Source organism: Ursus americanus, chromosome 35 (assembly GCF_024610735.1).
Source record: "Ursus americanus isolate L20-20 chromosome 35, mUrsAme1.1.p, whole genome shotgun sequence".
Classification (NCBI taxonomy): domain Eukaryota; kingdom Metazoa; phylum Chordata; class Mammalia; order Carnivora; family Ursidae; genus Ursus; species Ursus americanus.
The window spans coordinates 2,810,337-2,827,217 of NC_142161.1; the positions used below are offsets into that span (position 1 = coordinate 2,810,337).

Here is a 16,881-nt window from a genome sequence, read left to right on the forward strand (position 1 = left end):
GAAATTTGCATGTTGCTATGTATTGTGGGAAGTCACCATGACTGTGAAATGCCTTTAGATGTGGGAGCCTTATAAATCCGCCTCAGGACAACCCTTTCCCATAGGGCGGAGGGAAGCTCATCGGTGGGGCCACGAGCTGAGTGCCTTGCGTCACTCTACCCCATGTCCCCTGGGAAGGTCTGAGACTAGGGCCAAAAAGCGGCCCTAACAGGGTCCTCCCTGAGTTTCGGGGGGGTGAGTTCCCAGAGAATGGGGCTCCGCGCGAGGGCAGACTGGGCAGGAGATGCCATAGACCCCGCCTCTCGGGGAGGGGCCTGGCGGATGCCCCCTTAGCGGGAGCTTGGAACAGACTCACGGCCAGCAAAGTGAGTTCAATGGCTGAGGTGAGGTACCCCTGCTTTGGGGACCTCATAACCCAATTCAGACTACTCTCCCCCGCCCTCTTTTGAAGAGAAAAGCTGAGGACAAGAAGGAGCTTCATGAAAGAAAGCGTGGGAAAGTTGAGTTTGCTAGGGGAGAAGGCGGCAGGAAGGAAACTGCAGAGCCCACGGAGTGGAATACAAGCAAGGGAAGCTCCGAGAATGCTAATCTTGGGGGACTTTTAAAAACCGAGAAATCCAGTCTTCCTTGGTGAGGACATTAGGTCAGGAGAGGGTGGGTGGCAACGCACTTAAGCAGATGTCTGACTCACCACCCCCAGACCCTCTGAATCTGACGGTCTGCACTTGAACCTTGAGGTAAGGAAAGGGTTTCTTAAGACAAAAGTCAGAGTGTATGAGTGTAAGAGAAAATATTGACAAATTTGATTTCTTAAAATTAAAGAGTTTTGTTCATCAAAATACATAAAAATTTAGAAAGAAGAAAACAAAATTCTTATAGTTTGTATATGGTTTGGTTGTGAATATTAAAAATTCAGAAGAAACTACAAGTTTTTTAACGCAGGGAAATTTAACAAATAGCATATAAGAATAAATATAACAGAGCTTCAAACAGAAATAGAATTTTTAAGAAATGATAGCATTTAATATAACATCAAAGCCTATCAAATACTTGGGAATAAATCTGACAATATATAGGTGCTCAGCAAATGTTTGCTAGATGGGATTGGATTGGTTAATCTTTTTCCTTGGTAGGTCGATATCTGTTGTATCTAACTTAATTATGGTACAAATAAGCTAGACTTGTCTAAAAGGCATTAATTTGGAGATAGGAAAAATGTAATAAAAATGGAAAATTTATTTAAAATAGATAATACTTATTAGAGCTTTGTGTACTAGACACTGAGTTAAGTGCTTTAATATGTATAACGTCATTTAATCTTCGAATCGTTAATAGCTAGAATTTATTTAGTGCTTACTATGCTGTGAGCTTTACAAACATTATTTAATTCTCACAAGAAACCTACAGGGTAGGTACTATTATTGTCCCCATTTTATGGCTAAGGAAGCTGAGCTTTAGAAAAATTTAAGTAATTTTTTCAAGCTCACCTAGTATATTAGTTTGCTAGGCCTGCCATAACTAACTGTCATAGACTGGGTGGCTCAAACAACAGAAATTTATTTTCTCAATTCTGGAAGCTCGAAATCCAAGATAAGGGGGTCTACAGTGTAGGTTTCTTCTCCTCCTCCTCCTCCTTCTTCTTTTTAATTTTAAATTTTAAAAAAAGATATATCTATTTATTTATTTGAGAGAGGAGAGAGAGAGAGAGCACGAGCAGGGGGAGAGGGAGAGGAAGAAGCAAACTCCTTGCTGAGCAGGGAGCCAGATGCAGGCTCAATCCCAGGACCCCAAGATCATGACCTGAGCCGAAGTCAGACACTTAACCAACTGACCCACCCAGCCGCCCCTAGGTTTCTTCTAAGGCTTCTCTCTTTGGATTGTAGATAGCTGTCTTCTTTCCTGTCTTCCCACGCATTGTTCTCCCTCTATGTGTGTCTATGTCCTAGTCTCGTCTTCTTATAAGGACACGTGATACTGGATGAAGGCCCGCTCGTATTTTACCTGAATTACTTCTTTAAAGGGGCTACCTCCAAATACAGTCACATTCTGAGCTCTTGAGGGGTTAAGACATATGCATTTTTTAAGGGGGGGGACACAATTCAGTTCATAACACACAGTTCATAAGCGGCAGGACAGATCTAGGTAACTCCAAAATTTGTTCTTATCTACTAGGCTATCGTATTTGCCTGGGGGAGGGGCAGCTTGACTCCCACATTCAGCCCAAAACACAGAGTCTGGTAAGTTCTCTACTTTATTGCTTTTCACTCACATGGTGTGGCCACACTGTCTTACGGTGCTGGAGTGGTGATCTTGTTCAAGGAGATCATTGCATAGGTCAGTAAGGTTCTTTGGGGGCCGATGATCCCACTTGTTCAGTGCTAAGTGTAGCCCAACATATTCTGCTTAGAGCAACTCAGGGCTCCACATTTTTTAATGCTCTCTTGCAGGGTGGTAGAGTCAGCTGATTTCAGCATCTGCAACGCAATGGATCCAGGACCCAGATTCTTTCTTCACTCCCCTTGCCAGGAAACCACTTTAGAGATTGGGCAGCCTTTCCTTTTCAACCCTTAAAACGCATAGGGTCTGTACCTCGTTGCCTTTGTATGTCATCTTGGTATTCCCAAGCCCTTTACTAAAGTAGTGTTTTCACAGTGATTTCAGAGAGCCCTATACTCATCTTTCTGGGGTTCCAAAATGATCCACTCATATCTCTTATTTGGAGAAGAAAACCTGCAACGTAACCTTGCCACTGATAAGAAGCAGGAAATTATGGGTGGGTCACAACATTTAGGAGCAAAAACTAATTTCCATTGATTTACTTGTATCTAGAAAGAATTGTACGATGTGTAGACAAATAGAGGTGTATAAGTAAACTCATGCAAGGAGTTATTTACTTTTTCATCTCCTCTCTCTACAGGAATGAGGAATGAGCAAGGAAGGAAGGAGAACGTGAATGGTGTGTGTACTATGACAGGTCATTATGCCAGACTCTTTCATACATTTGTGTATATGTTAGGGAGGTAGGTATTACTCTCCCCCATGGTACAGAGGAGAAAATTGAGTCTCAGAGAGTTTAAGAAATTTATTCCAGATCATGCAGCTAGGAAGTATCTTGCAAACGATCACAACTTATGTGAAATGTCCTTGATTTTCCCTGTGCGGCACCTTGAAATACAGATTTTCATTTGCTACTCAGGGGGAACCTTCTTAGAGTCCCTGTCAGGGTCTGAAAATTAAATTGACAGATTAACGGGAGAAAAACATACAAATTTTATTGAATTTTTAACTTATTTAGGAGCCTTCACAGGAGAATGAAGACCGGAGGAAGTGACCAGGGAAGGGAACTTTTTATACCTTTAGATAAAGAAACCGTAAATTTGTGAAATTTGAGAAAAGACAAAGGAGTTTGAACTAGTGATATAACTGGCAAAGAACACCAAGAAGATAAGGGTTAGTTTAGTAAAGTTTGTTTATACAGCTGATGTTTACTTCAAAGCCTAAACCCTTAACCACACCCATCTTTTATTCACTAAGCCTGTTAACTGGAATAATACCCTGAAGGTAAGTTCTAACTTGAATAGATCCAGACTGTTGATAATGAAACCTGTTACCTTGCATAAATTCCATATTGGGGTCACAAAGGTTGGGAAATTATCCTAAAGGAAAGAATTGTGTACAGTAGGGCCATCTCAACGAGAATGTGTATACACAGCTTGCACTAGGCTGTGTATGCTTGTTGAGTACATTAACTCAAAAGGAAACTTGTTTTCGAAAATTCAATCTAAAAATAGGGCAAGTAACATCGCTGTTCTTGGGAGACAAATAGGTGAAGGAGGGGGTTGCTTCGTTCCGGCACCTTTTAAGGTAAAGGAGGAGGGCATGTGCGTTTAACTCATTAGCCAATCAGACTCTGAAGCCGCTTCTCAAAGCCGCTTCCTGTCTCTCCACTTACCTCTCCGTTTGGTGGTGGGCTGGTGAGTGTGCACTTCATTTCGCTCCCTGTTTTGAATTTCTCCTCCGTTTGAACCCTGTATCCTGATGGCAGGCCTTTATTTCAAGTAAGCATTGGAGTGTGTGTGAGTCACAGGTGATTAATTTTGGCCGTGCGGAGATTGGGGGAAGGCAGGGAAATGCTCTGCTGGCTTGTTTCCACGTGGGCCTCTGCAGCCCTGGGTCTGCCGCCCTTCCCCGAGACCCGGTGACCCAGAAACAATAGACTCCGGTTCATACACCGAGTGCCCGTGTTTCTGGAAAACGCCTGGATTCTTTTTGCTTGGCGGGAAAGGTATTGTTATTATCCCAATTGCTGTTCCGACCTCTATCTCCCTGGGTGAGCGGGCAGACCTTAGGAGGAGTTTCAGACCAGTACACTTGAATTCTCTCGTGTCCGCGGGGCCAGGTCCCTGCTGGGTTTGCGAGCTGTAGCAAACGCCTTTGCCCTGGTCTTTGCTCAGAGCGTTCCAGCTTTCTCAGTGCGCCTAGGCAGCAACCTCTGAAGTGTGATGATTTTAGTGAGCCCTGAGAGGAGCTCCAATTTTAATGTTGCCGTGTAGTGACGGTGCCCTAAAAAGCCAAGGATATACTAAAGACAAAATCAGGGGCCTTAGCTCAGGATCAGCCTAAATCAAATGCGAGCGCCACAGTTTACGCCTCCAGTGACCTCGAGTCAGTGAACCATTATGAGGCTCCGCTTTTGAAAATCAAAATATATGAAGGCCAGGTATTATAATAAATGTTAGATACCTTCTAGAAGTAAGCATTACATTTATTTTGGATATCTTTTTTCTTATAAAAAGTTGTGCCGACTGACCTTGAGTGTAGACGGATTCCCATTTTCCTCCTTGCTCTACGTCAGTTTGAATATAATGTAGGTGTTCATTACTCTTACGGACGCCGGGTGCGCAAGGAATAAACTAGCGGATGGGATGTGGTAATAGACTTCTCGTAATCCTTATAATTCTCGAGTTTTATTGTTAACTTATTGTCGGAAAATAATGCATTCACATGGGTCAAAATTAAAAAGGGATCAAGGCGTGGATCACGAAGTCTAGGCCACCTCATTCCCCTCCCCAACAGCAGCATTAACAGTTTCTTGTGTGTCCTGCCTGACATATTTCATGTAAGTATAAGCAAATACGTGTATTTCGCCCTCCCCTCTTGACATACTCTTTAACAGTTCTCTTACTTTTCCCACTTAAGATTTCCAAATGAGTAAATAAAGAATATCCACATTTTTTTTTCTTTTTTTTTTTTTTTTTTAAGATTTTACTTATTTATTTGACAGAGAAGAGAGACAGTGAGAGAGGGAACACAAGCAGGGGGAGCCCGAGCGGGAGCAGGAGAGGGAGAAGCAGGCTCCCAGCTGAGCAGAGAGCCTGATGCAGGGCTTGATCCCAGAACTCCGGGATCTTGACCGGAAGGCACCCTAGCGGAGGCAGACGCTTAGCCGACTGAGCCACCCTGGCGCCCGCATCCACGTTCTTTATAATGGTTTCGCGGTAAGTTCATGTGTGTGCATACCATACTTTATTTAACCTTTATTGGTCAACATTTAGGTGGCTTACAGTCTTGTTTCCCGCAAAATGAATAACCGTGTGTATAAGTCATGTGTCACGTATGACAGCTCAGGGGGGTTTTGATATAAGGACTCTAAACATGCAGTGCTTCCTGTTACTTGTATTTATTTTGTGCACAATGATGACTAGAAACCAACCAACACCATAAATGTCCTGACTGAGCAATAAAGGATTTTCTATCAAAAGCAAAACCGCGCTGATGGCTTTTATGTGAATTTATCTTTGCCCACTTGAGTTTAAGTAAGGGATGGTTTATTTTGCTCTGAACATGTGTTTAATGTTGAGAAGGAATGGCAGCATGAACCAGAGAAACCACATGGTTTTTGTATTCACCAAGCGCAGAAGGGGCAGGTTTCCAGTGTTTACTTAGCAAAATGTTTGTTGGATATCTTCCTGGAATTATGGTGTTGAGTGGGTAAACTCATATTTTTGTATTAAGTTAGGGAAAATGGAAATGTTTTTTGGATGTAAACATGCAAAACAAAAGCTTCCGGGAATCCCACCAAAGCTTTTTTTTTTTTTTTTTTTTAAGCCTTAAAATGGCTAAAATCATGTGAAACATCTAGTTTTCCAGTGAGGAGTATCTTGTATTTGGAAGGACTTTATGAGGAATGTGAAAGTCTTTCTTGGCTTCAAGATTATTGTGAAAAGTGAAATTGTTAGGCAGAATATTTGCATTCCTACTCATTAGCTGGTTGAGCTTGGACACTTAATAATAGAAACAACATATTAAATATTTAACTACACGCCAACTACTGTGCAAAGTAGTTTATGTTTATTTTACCTCATTTAATCTTCCCAACGGTCCTAAGAGGTAGGTGGTATTTGTCTTCATTGTACAGAAAGGTAATCAGAAGCTTAGAGAAGTTGCAAATATGTGGGGAGAGTCAAGATTCAATAGTTTGGTCTCACTTCAAAATCCATTATCTTCACCACTAAGCTGCCTGCCATTTAGTCTCCCAACCTTGCTTGCAGACCTATAAAATGGAGATGACATAGTACTTGCAAAATGAGGTAAATGTAGAAAGTACTTTATAAATTCTGAGACAGACCAAATATTATGAAATAGATAAAATGCCAGGTTAACAGAGCAGCAGTTTTTCTGCCTCTCGTATTCTGATTTCTTTATTCTTTCCTGCTGTTTTGATGCAAAGCCCTCAGGTACTGTATTTCCCTTCGTTACACCAGCAATAGGACTGGGGCTGGGTGAAATTCTGGTCTCTTGGTATGAGCTGAATGGTTAGTCTATGCTTCTGAACTCCCACTTTTATTTTCTATATGCTCTGAGAGGTTAAAACAATCACTATTTCTAAAATAGCTGACAGTGAGTGGGAAACAAAACTTGAAATCTGTTCTGATCGCAGCGTCTCACCGAGCTATCCCTAAAAGAGAGCCATGCCAGTGACTGTTGAGCATTTACTTCCTGTGTGAAGTTTTGTATTGTTTTCCTTTTGTTTCAGGTTGAAGATGGAATCCATGGAGGAAGGCAGACGCCTGGGTGCCAGTCCAGAAGTGGCACTGTGAAAGCACCTGTCACATCTGCTGTAGACGCCCTAGCAATCCAGTGGGCTTGGATTTGGACATTCTCAGGAGGAACGGTTAAAGGCTGATGGGACCATAAAGCAAGTACTTGAACTTTGACGAAGCTAGGCCTTGAGTGCTCACTGTATCCCGTGTCTGTGTGTCTTTTCTATCTAAAAAAAATAGGTACTTTGAGTTACTGTTGTATCCCATAACGCTAGACACAGAGTAGGCACTGAGTAATTGGCATGGAACAGGGTAAAACTGAGTGGTAGTAGTAGTCTTGGAAGCATCGGATGACTTGGTATTAATCAGTTTGTAGTTTGTATCAGGCCTTCACGAAGCATCTGTTCACATAACGAAAAATGTACGTTTTGGCCACGAGCACCAGCACTTTGAAGCATTTACTTCTCACGGGGAACAAAATGAGTGGGTCATTGATAGTTCATGGGGTATTTACAAAGTATTTACTTAAGCTCCCTAAATGCTCAGTAAGTATGAAATGGCCTTCACGTGGTAGAGTGACATTTGTTGAAGCATAGCTGGAATCCTGCAGGGAGCATCACGTACCGGGGGAGGTATCATGTGTTTAACATCAGGATTTATGTCCTAAACTTCAGGTTATGTGCCAAGGATACAGAGACCAGAACTTTTACAATCTAGGTTGTTTGTAAGATGATTCAAATAGAGAAGTTGCATATATATATATATTTTATATATATATATGTACATATATATGTGTGTATATATATGTGTGTGTGTGTGTATATATATATATATATATATATATATATATATATATATATATATAAATAAAATACTGAGTTTGGGCATTTCATGACCTTCTCCAAATAGGTGGGTCAATTTATATTTATATATATATATATATAAATAAAATTGTTCTCCTGTAGGGAATACTTGGATCATGGAGTTTTGAGGTAGATACTGTTAAAACCGTAGAAACCTTGCGCTTACTTCCTGTCTCTGTCCCTTGGAATCTAATGTGCTAACTCATCCAAAAACATCTTACATAAATAAAACAGTCTTCAGCTATAGGACAGGAGTTTGATTATATGTCTCAGGTACTTAAAACACCTCGGTTTCTTTCTGACCTACTGAGCCAGCACAGCATTCTCTTTAGAGGCTAAAGCAAACCATCTTCTGTAGCTCTGCCTCTTATTTCACGTAGGAAGTGGCATGGTGAGGTGAAAATTAGGAGTTTTGACAGAACTGGATTTAAATCCTATCTCTTAATAGCTAGGTGACCTTAGGAAATTAATTTAACTTCTCTGAGCCTCAAATTTCCCTGTAAATATGGGATTTTAAAGTTTGAGTGAAATGATTTCTACAATTCTTGATAGATAGTAGGAATTTTTAAGAATGGTAGCTACTATTTCCTTTCTGTCAGCATATTTCAGTCATACCCATTCTTTAAGGCACTGCTGTCCAACAGAACTTTGTGTGATGATGGAAATGTTCTATATTTGTATTGTTCAAGATGGTAGCCATTGGCCACATGTGGCTATTGAGCAATTACAATGTGTCTGGTGTGACTGAAGAATTTAATTTTTAATTTAATTTAATTTTAATTTTAATGGTTGAATGTGGTGTTACCTAATGGAGAGTGTAAATTTTTTTTTCTTTCTTTTTTTTTTTTTTTAAAGATTTTATTTATTTATTTGACACAGAGAGAGAGGGAGAGCACAGGCAGGAGTGGCAGGCAGAGGGAGAGGGAGAAGTAGGCTCCCTGCTGAGCAAGGGAGTCAGCCAATGTGGGGCTCTATCCCAGGACTCTGGGATCATGACCTGAGCTGAAGGCAGATGCTTAACCGAGTGAGTCACCGAGGTGCCCCTGCAATTTTTTTTCTTGTGACGAGAATTTTTAAGATCTCTCTTAGCAACTTTCAACTGCCCAATATGGTATTATTTTAAGTGCTATTTTTAGGCTCATTCAAAACCTGTACCTTTTTTCTTCTTGAAGACTTCTGTGACCAGTGATTCTTATTTGGTACTCCCCATGGACATTAATTTTCATGAATCTTGTATTTCTAGCTAGCTGAGGTTATAGATTTTAAAATCTTCACATTGCTGCATGAAAAGGAACATGATAAAAATATAATTGTAATATTTTTAGTTAGTAAGTGTTAAATTATCATTAAATGTAATACAAGAAACTTTCTGGTTAGTGATCTGGTGAATAGGGAATAGTCTGAAGGTTGCCTGCGATGATGAATTTTGTGTCCAGCCTGTTTCACCTAAAAGTTAGATGACACTCAAGTGTTGGAAGAGGAAATTATGCTTTTTCTTATATTGCCATCTTGTGGCCAACTTGGGCTCCAAATGATGCTAATTCAATTTTGCTATGTCAGAGGAAGGTTTTCTTTAGTTTATTGTGATACATTTTTACCAAGAATAAAGGTTAAATACAATCAACATTGGCTGAAATAAAATTGAAACATGCTTTGAAAAAGTGAACTATTTTGGATTACCTTCTCATTTTTTTAAAAGTATACTTCACGCCCAAAGTGGGGCTCGAAACCTTGCGATAGAGTTGCATGTTCTACTAACTGAGCCAGCCAGTTTATCACAAGGGTTTAGTTTCTTATCACAAGGGTTTAGTTACACACCCTGTGGACTTGGAGAGGTTGGAGGAGTATCCCGTGCCATTTCTGCCCCACACTGCTAATTTTTCCCATGGCTGTTAAGCCCCGGTTGCAGCCAGCACCTGGCTCCTTCCTTCTCCATACCTGTTCTCTTATTGTGAGACTGTCGATTTGTAAACTTTCCGAGTTTGGTTAGACTTATTGTACAGTTTTACCCAAACCTTTAAATTAATTAATTAATTACGTTTTAAAAAGATTTTATTTATTCATTAGAGAGAGAGAGCATGAGCAGGGGTGAAGAGGGCACAGGGAGAAGGAGAAGCAGACTCCCCTCTGAGCAGGGAGCCCCATGTGGGGCTCCATCCCAGGACCCTGGAATCACGACCTGAGCCGGAGGCGGATGCCTAACTGAGCCACCCTGGTGCCACCAAACTTTTAAATTTATACAAAAAGCTGAGCTTGTGTACGAAGTCCTGCCCTAATGTGATACTAAGTTTGGGCATTTCATGACCTTCTCCAAATAGGTGGGTCAATTTATATTACTGACTAGAGGTTCATATAAAGAATGAAGTTTTCCTTGAGGTTAATTTTCATGGAGGCTATAGGGGTATGACTTGGGAGTAGGCTGGTGTGCCTTCAAGTCATGTAATCGTAACCTTTATTTACTCACTTACTTACTTTTTATTTTCCAGAGATGATAATATCTGGAAAGATGATGCTCAGATACTTGGTAGATTGTGTAATTCAACTAATTCCAAGATAGAAGCTGGTTCCTTTGATACCAGAGGTAAGTGTAAAAAAAGAAAACTATTTTTTACTTCATTTGGATTTTTAATCACCTACTAAGTTTTGGGGCCCGGTATTGTTAGTGGCTAGATTTTGGTAGTTGGAAAAGCCTTCGTTCTAACCTTGGTTTAGAGATGAGGTGGTGGTGGTGCTTTGCCCTTCATCAGTCATTTACAGTTTGCCATGATGAAATGCATGTTAAGTCCGTGTTTCAGCTGATCACCCTGATTAAACACATGCTCTGAGCAGACTAAAGCTGGGGCAAACACCTGGAGGTGCATTCCGCTTCTTTGCATTCTTACTGGGATCTAGCCCCCAGTCCCAGGTAGTTCTTAAATCTTCGAATTATGGATCTGACACTACAACACTCTGTTGTGCTTTGATCTTTTGTGGTATTTTCTTGAGCTAGGTAGAACCAGGGTCAAGAATCCTTAATCTAAATATTCAAACCCTACAGAAAAAGCACTGATAACTGGTATAATTCTGTCAACCACTTTACTTGGCAGTTTTAAACTTACCACTATTTTATTAATCTATATGTAAGATTGAGAGAATCCCAGAGTTGTTTAAATCAATTTTGTCAAGATCATAAAATGCCACACTATATAGTCACTTATAAGTTATGATACAGGTTTATCTTTCTTGAAATGGAAGTGTATTCGTGATACATTAAAAGCAAGTTATAGAGCAGTATGTGTAATCCTTTTTATGCTTAAACGTTTTCGTATCCTTGTGTTTACTTCAGAAATTATCTGACAGTATATACTCAAATACCAAGGATCATTGTCTCTAGAATTGGATTCTAAGGGTGATCTTGTTAACCTGTATTTTCTGGCTTTACTATATTCATGTATTGTATAATTGAACCTACATGGAACAGGCTTCTATTCTTTACCTGTGCCTGCATGTCTCAGCAGAGAATGGGGTACATATGAGGGAGAAATACAGGAAATGCAAATAATTCAAAGTCACATCAGCACTTGAAATAGTTTTTAGTTTTGGCTATGTCTTTTGCAGAAATGAAGTTTCAGGAGATCAAAACTGGATCTCAGTCTCATTTCTTTCCCAGGCTGGAATTCTTGGGTGCTATAAATCCTGGATATACAACAGATGTGATGACAACATTTTTCTTTTACGGTAAGGCTTAGGTTGAAATTGAGAAGCTTTAACATACATATGAATCTCTGAATATTCAGCTTTTGGCTTCATGGCCAGCTGCTAAGTTGCTACAAATTTTATTTAAAAAAAAAGTCAATTAGAGATGTTGAGAGGTAGCATAATAATATAATAGTTACATGGATTCTGGAGTCAGACTGGGTTCAAATACATCTTTTGTCACTTAATCAGCTATGTAACCTTGGCAAGTTTCTTAATATCTCAGTGTCTTAGTGTCCTTATATCTTAGAAGATGAGAATAATAGTACTGGATTCAAAAGAATAGAACTTGACTTTGAAGATGAGATAATAAATGCATGAGCTTAGAGCACTGTTTAAGCATATGGTAATCGCTCAAAATATGTTAGCTGATTTATCATCAAAGTCCCTGTGCAGTTTTTGCTTATACGCATCTTTCTGCCAATTGGCCCATACCTCATTATGTTTATCTCCAGCACACAAAGCCTAATTTCGTTCTAGAATTAAGCAAAGTATGGTGATAAGGACTATAGTGTGTATCTCTATATAACTGTTCCAATAACACTTTCTTTAGTTGAGCAACCTCGTTTTGGCACCAGTTTATTTATCATCTTATTCCTCATTTTGTCTGATTCTTCTAGCTCTTAGTTGACTTAAAAATTTAGATGTAGTGATTCCTATTAAGAGTGACTTGATAGCTTTATTTTTATAAATGTTCCTTAACACATTTATTAAAATGGTTGGAGATGAATTTTGATGGCTGTTCCTCTCACTGCTTTTGAGCCTTAGGTAGTGGGATTTTAGTCCATCATATATCAAAGCTGACTTGTCTTCACTCAGGGCACCATGGGGATGGGCTGGCCGTCCGCTAGTGTCTTCTGATTTTTGCGGAGTCAAACAATCGCAAAGCAGGTGGGGATTCTAGATTAAGAATGTACCTGTGATTGAAAAATAAAACCAATATGAAAACGTGAGGATATAGTTTTTGGAAACCCCTTTGACTACAAAAGTATTTGGATAGCACTGACCTAGGACTATGAAAAAAAGAGGTCTAGTAAATTGATTCTGAGAGTTACGGAAACATTAAACTCTGAAGTCATTAAATTTTAAGTGGTTTAATCAGTTTTCTACTGATGAGTTTCTACTGATCAGTTTTCTACTGAGTAGCTCTTTATACTACTATACATTTCAGGCTAGTATTAAAAACGACTTTTTCTTTCCAGCATGAAGATAGATGATTCTTCAAATTAAAGATTGAAGCTGACTTTTCTCACCAGAAATGGCTTATAGAACCAACTTGGAAAAATGTCAGAGGCATCAAAGGAAAGAGTAAAATATTTGCTTTTATCATTCTTAGATTCTTTGCTAGATTGTAAGCTCGGTGACAGCAGGAGAACTTCCTTATCTGTAATGCCTGGCCCAGAATAGATAACTTGATAATATGTGAAGTGAATTAAATTTTTAAGTCCCTGAAAAATGGTGACCATTTTAATGGTATTTCAACAAGACATTTATTTACATGTAATAATTGGGACTTAAATTTTGACTCTGATGGAAATTGTATATATAAGTACATTAAACTATCTGGGCACCAGGGAGTCTACTTAAAACACTTAATATTTGGGGACCCTGCATGGCTCATTCGGTAAAGCATGCGACTCTTGGTCTCGGGGTTGTGAGTTCAAGCCTCATGTTGGGTGTAGAGATTATTTAAAAAATAAAATCTTAGGGGAGACTGGGTGGCTCAGTCGTTAAGCGTCTGCCTTTGGCTCAGGGCGTGATTCCAGGGTCCTGGGATCGAGCCCCGCATTGGGCTCCCTGCTCTGCTGGGAGCCTGCTTCTTCCTCTCCCACTCCCCCTGCTTGTGTTCCCTCTCTCGTGCCTCTCTCTCTGTCAAATAAATAAATAAAATCTTTTTAAAAAATTAAACTCTTGATACCTAATTATGATGCTTGATCCATTAAGAGTCAATGAAGAATGGCTACCAAAACAATCTGGGTATGTGAGGAATAATATCAAATGTGAGAAAGATTTCATTTTGTTAAAGCTGAGTGATGGTCATTCTTCACACATTTTTTGTATGCTTGATATTTAATAAAAAAAAAACAAAATTAAAAAAAGCTCTTTTTGGTGGATGGGTCTTTGTATCTCAGCCTTGACTGATTTCATAATCTCATCCCCAGGAGCACTCTAGAAAAGAGCCAATGAAGGGTTTATCGATGCCGTAACAAAAGAGGACACAGTGCCACTGAGAAGCAGGTTAGTTCAGGTCCTGGTGTTCCAGATTACTGGGATATTAAGACTTTGTAGCACTCTGCCCCCTTTTATTCTATCTTACAAAACATGTTGGCAAAAAAAAAAAAAGTATACATACATATACATATATATACACACACATATATATATATACACATACATACATATATATATATATATACACATACATACATATATATATATATACACACATACATATATATATATATATGTTACTCTTACAGGCTTTTAGCCAAATGGGTTGGAAATTTGAAACTGATTTAGTGGGAAAATTGTATGGGGAACACTAAGGTTTGGGGAATCAGTGCTCTTAATGAAGAAGCAGGAGGAGGTCATACTGCAGTACAAAGGTAAGTTAGATCTCAATGTTAGGTACTGGCTGAATTTGAATGCTTTATGTTTTCTAACTTTGAGATTATACTCTTGTACTACATTTGGCATTGTTAAAATCAGAAAATGCACAAAAGGCTCTCTGAGCCAAAATAGATGAAACCCCAATTTTGTTGGAATCCAATTTGTACCACTGGAATTAAGTTACCACTGTAAACTTTCAAGACATTTTAGGAAATGTATACAAAGGTCAAGATGACCTTTTCTAATTACTGTGAACAAGCTACAAGAAGACAGAAAACTAGCAGAAAATTGTTTAATTAGGAATGGTTTTTGTTTGAAGAAGAATGGGTTTGAAATTCACTACCCAGAAAGGGGTTTGCAGGGCTTTGGTGTCTGTTACGTTGCTGATTCATTGGATTGTGTCTGTTACTAATTCACAATGGAGTCACATCATGTGGACAGGTGGCCGGCCACAAAAGACAACATTAAGGGTTGTATTCCAAGGACCTCTCAAGCCCTCCTCAGCTTAGTTTCTAATATGGATTCTAATAGACTCATATAGATTGAGCAGAAAATCACACAGTTTACAAAGAATAGAAAAGAAAGTGACAGGTAATAGCATTAGGGTAAAACAGACACAAACATTTGAACAATTACAAGTCGGTCCAGGAGAGCACACAGGCAGATCACCTCACAAAAAGCTGACACGTGATCCTCTCGCTTCATTACAGGTGCTGTAATGAATGTTCACAACACAGATTCTAAACCAAGGAAAAGTTCTGTTTTCTTTAAATGTATATAAAGGATGTGTAAAAGCTAGAAAGATGTCTTTATCAGGATGGATTAAAAAATAAAATGGCAGAACCTACCTCAACATAGAGGTGATAGCTACCCAATCACAGGTATCTCAAGTTTCTGGGACTTTTCCCTGCAACTACTTGGCAAGTCTGTGCTGCCCAGCCGGAGGACCGGGTTCCCGGGACAAACAGCCGCGTGAACTCAGGTTGGGGTGCAAGCTGGCCCTGTTCGCTTCTGAACCGCCCCACTCCCCGTCCTGCTCGTCCTGCGCGTACTCAGGAGACCGCCCTCAAATGTTATTCCCAGGATAGCCTCGGACGTTACCTTTGTGCCGGCTCAGGGCAGTGAAGGGCAGTCCACGACTGTATCCGTGAGGCTCCCCAGTGGGAAACCTGGACCCCGCTCACTGCCATTCAGGCCCTCACAGCGCCTGGGGCGCGCGTGCGTGGGGCATACGTGCCTCCGTCCAGGCGCCACAGCCTGACGGGTCCCAGGATGCTGAGCGGCCGGAAGCCCTGTGCCCACCACCCAGCAGGCTCCAGGGCGGCCCCGCGCATGCGTTCTGTGTCTTATTGGCGAGGTACCGCGAAGCTTCGCTAGTGTGTTGGTAGAGCTGTGGCGGCAGCGGCGTTTTCCCGCGCTTTTTCTGGGCGCCTCAGGTTAGATATTTTATTTGTATTATTGTTATTATTTTCTCTGTAGAGTGCAGAAAGCAGGCCAGGAACTCCAGAGTGAAGTTTCTGTGAGTTTAATCTCAAAAACTCGGCCCTTGGTAACTTGGGACGATTCACCGAATGGGCCCTTTTCCCCGGTCGTGGAAAATCTGGAATTAGCTGCACCTCCCGCTCTGCCTGAGAAAGCTCTCAGCTTTAAAACTTCCCAGCTCTTCTGCCTCCCCATGCCTATTCTGCTGGAGTTAAAATAGGGCCTTATAACTCCTGCTGCAAGGTGCCACTTACCTTGGAGACTAACTCAGTGGGTACTTTGGGGTAAAGGGGTCAGAACGTCCTCATTGGCCCCTGTGATAGAGGCAACTTTTTTTTTTTTTTTTTTGGATCAAAACAACATTCTTGACAGAATTTGTTGGTTAATAAAGGTTAAATATGGACATTTTCCTTGGTGTATAATTGGTGTGTCACAGTTATTTCATACAATATATGATTTTGGTATATCCAGAATATTGCTGTCCAGTTTGGGTTAGTAAAACCAGTGAGAGTGGACACTATATTAAAAAATAACTCAAGAATATTTATTTATTTAAGAGTATTTATTTGGTTTTACAAACTTCTTTACTGAAGTATAGTATTCAATAGTGTTTATATTAATAGGTGAATTATTTGATAATAAAATAAGTCAGCTTTTGTACAGATTTCCAGGTTTCATAATGGTCATTTGCTTGGATGAATTAAATTACTTGCCATTTGATGCTATCAGATTACTACTGTTTTTTAGGTAAGGCAACATAAGTAAAGAATCTGAGAAATCAGTGTATATGAAAAACCTAAACATGTAACTTAAAAAACACTTTTAACTAAAGAATGGCTGAAATTGGTCCCTGAACTCATATCTGCCAAGTGTGAGAAGTGGTACTAAAATATTCTAGCAAACTATGGATGGGTAGTAGATCTGGCTTTTTTGTTTAGATATTGAGGATTGGCAAAAGGCACTAATTAATTTTTATTTGTTTGTAATTTGTAAATGTTCCTAAACTTTATTTTCCGTGTGCATATTATTTTTGGCTTTAGTAAGATTTGGACCACTCGTGTCTAATTTTTTCTTTAAAAATTTTTTTCGTGGGCTTTCTAGAGATTTACACAAAGGAGCACAGCTAATATTTTTGAATGACGGAAATC

General features: G+C 39.8%; 1 long non-coding RNA gene and 3 other non-coding genes across 5 annotated transcripts; all 4 read left to right on the top strand.

Annotated features, from left to right (window-relative positions):
* Positions 1 to 104: 104 nt before the first annotated feature.
* On the top strand, positions 105 to 440 carry LOC148107086 (Nuclear RNase P). Its single transcript, XR_015723126.1, has one exon.
* LOC123783924 (uncharacterized) lies at positions 105 to 13,862 on the top strand. 2 transcript variants are annotated; one of them, XR_015722981.1, is made up of 8 exons: positions 105 to 737; positions 2,173 to 2,237; positions 2,918 to 4,058; positions 5,263 to 5,498; positions 7,037 to 7,198; positions 10,393 to 10,487; positions 11,556 to 11,623; positions 12,844 to 13,862. It is a non-coding gene; the product is annotated as an uncharacterized LOC123783924 (long non-coding RNA). The 2 variants fall into 2 exon arrangements; XR_015722982.1 differs by having other exon boundaries at positions 5,285 to 5,498.
* On the top strand, positions 10,662 to 10,738 carry LOC123783941 (small nucleolar RNA SNORD126). Its single transcript, XR_006777342.1, has one exon. It is a non-coding gene; the product is annotated as a small nucleolar RNA SNORD126 (small nucleolar RNA).
* LOC123783945 (small nucleolar RNA SNORA79) lies at positions 12,375 to 12,523 on the top strand. Its single transcript, XR_006777346.1, has one exon. It is a non-coding gene; the product is annotated as a small nucleolar RNA SNORA79 (small nucleolar RNA).
* Positions 13,863 to 16,881: the final 3,019 nt, after the last annotated feature.